We start from the raw sequence: 2,785 nt of genomic DNA, 5'->3' as shown, positions 1-2,785 counted from the left end.
ACAGTGTGTGTGTGTGTGTGTGTTCAGTTTCCAAGGGAACTGAATTCCAGAGTACAAGCCAGAGGGGTGTGTGGTCTAGTTGGTTACCATATGGGGACAGCCAGGGGACATAGACTGTGGGCCATACCATGGAGCACACTTCCCCTAATACAAATATTACAAAAACCCCAACCCAAAACAAAACCAACAAAAAAAAATCCAGAGGAAAGAACATCTATCCCCTGTATTTCCTAGTTTCCTTCCTGTATGCCTTTTAAATGGTTTGTTGGTTATACCAACCAGTTTGTGGTCATTTACACTTTTGCCCCTGTGGTTAAATCCATCAACTAGACTCTTCTCCTCACACAGGTTGTATAAGGGGCTCAACAAAGCATCTCTGCTAAGGCTGCTGGTGTGTTTTCCTCGTTTTTGCCCATCTTTCACTCAACACTAGCAGACAGCAATGCTTTGAGCATCACAAAACATGGAATTACTTTTAGCTCTGTATTTGGTCAGGGACAACATTTCATTTCTAATTCCCATTGACAAGAGAAAAATGAAAGAAAACAATGTTTCAGGCAAGCACGAAGGAACAATTTTATCTATGAAGGCCTCCAAAGTACAGCCTTGGGCAAGAGCAAAGGAATTCCAGCATAACACAAGTAAACATCTTATAGTGTAACTCCACCTTTTCCTTTGAATTTGGCAGCCCAGGCATAACTAGTGCTTTGAGCCAAACCCACCCATGAAGCTGAGATAAAAGGCCAGATTCAAGAGCAGGTCACCTTTCAGTTGACAGCACTTACTAAATAGCCTGGTTTATTTCTCTTCCAGCTAACTGGAAATGGAAGAACATAAAAGCCTGAAGTAATCTTCAACTTACTTTTAAACCTAAATCTAGTTGATTCAATCAGTACTGGCTGTAGTTTGGGGGTTGTCCTGTTAGGTGAGGTGTCATCACTAGTGCAGCCAAACAGAATAGCAGCATTTGTTCCATGTATTAACCTGAAGTTTGAACAGGGGGAAGGTTAAAGCAACTGTTAGGATAAATCCTGTAGCACAGAAATGTTCAGGGTATCTGTCAGTGCCTCCAGGTCCTCCCTTAGAGATGCTGATGGAGCTGTAATACTGTCTGCTTACTAAAATGCAATAGCTTTTATTACAGATTTCCCCAGGAAGGAATGGGGCTATGCTGAGGCAACCAGAACAAGGACAGTAACAGCCTAGATTTTCATAACAGTTGGAAGGTGACATATGAGTGAGAGCTTTCAAATTCTGTCTTTGTATCTCATTTAATCTCCAGCAATTTGATTCAAATTACAAATGTGTTGGAAGAGTGAATGTGAAATGTGAAAAAGGAGTGTTTTGCAAATACTGGTAACTTGGCTTATGTTTTTAAGCTATGCAAACTGCACACTTCTGCCCTGAATAAAGTATACCAGTGCACAGTGAAATGTTGTATTTGTATTTCTCTCTATTGTGATATGATTGGTCGATGCTTCTTTTTCTTTATGCTGCATAATAGCTGCAAAAGAACCCTGTTGGAAAGCCTTCAGTAGCAATGCCTTCATTTAGCCATCACATAATGGCCTTACAGGAACATACAGGAGGAGCCTGCCTCCACTTTCATCTTGGAGGGGGTTTGTCTTTATAGTCCTATGCCAAAATTCCTATCAGTTTCAGTGAAAGGATCTGAATAGGGACTACAGAAGTGGAATCTCTGGAAAGCACAATCCCTGGCACATCCTTGAGACAGTTCACAGCTGCTTCTTTACCAGGTGGCTTGGGAGGATGTACTAGAAAAACAGTCTGGCTACATGACTTGGGGTAGCAGGCACAGTGAGGTTGATGTCTTTCTAGCTGCAAATGGTGGGGTTCTTTTGCAAAACAGCTATCCCACTTGGAGATTATTATGCATTAAATCTGGACAGGATTCGCCTCTGTTATCTGCAACCACCTGAAGAACAGCAACAACTAAGTGAGTTGTTTAGGTTGCTTCTACCAGTTAGCAGAGACCTCTTCCAGTGGTAATGCATTTAAACAAGATGGGTCAATCACTATCTAGAAGTGCTGCCTTTCTCTACTGATCAGAAGGAGTCTTAATGATTAATTTAGATGGTATATGTAGCTTTTAAATGTGAGTTAGGTGGAAGGAACATCACCCAAAGGACACCCAGGCTAAAATCCCTTCCAGAAGCCCAACACCAGCACCCAGTTCTTCCAGTTCCCCCCAGATCTGGCTTGGGTTCAGGCACAGAGATGACAGCCAAAACCAGACTTCCTTGCTACCATCTGCAGTTTCCTCAGATAAGCTTACATCCAGCAGCACTCTTCTTAAGATAGCTTCTTTGTCACAGACTGAGAGACCCCACTGTGAGGATGCTGTGTAACTTCATCCCAACAGAGTAAGAATGTGAATTTTCAGAAAAGTCTAACATTTTGAAGATGTTAATGCTGTTATTAATGACAAGTCTCCTACCTCTTTCTGCTGAATAGGCTAGAAAGTTACAGCAGAATTTTCACCATACAGTACAGATGTCAGGATTGTCAGCAAGGTTCTTCTTTTTTGCTTGAACCTAAGGTACATGCAGACCAGCCTAAAGGCTGAATACAACATTCAGTTTCTAAGTAGCTACACAGTGACCTTTGCTAAAGTCCATGCTATTTGGCAATGCCATGATATGCATTTACACCAACAGCAATTTTGTGTTGCAAATTGAGAAAATGGTGAAAATGATCCATTTTTTAAAATATGCACATATACTAAATATATTTTTAAAAAATCTATTTTGTGTGATTGGTTAAG

The sequence above is a fragment of the Melopsittacus undulatus genome, chromosome 1, assembly GCF_012275295.1.
Source record: "Melopsittacus undulatus isolate bMelUnd1 chromosome 1, bMelUnd1.mat.Z, whole genome shotgun sequence".
Lineage (NCBI taxonomy): Eukaryota > Metazoa > Chordata > Aves > Psittaciformes > Psittaculidae > Melopsittacus > Melopsittacus undulatus.
The sequence above is the reverse complement of the archived record's forward strand: the minus strand, read 5'-3'. Positions refer to the sequence as shown.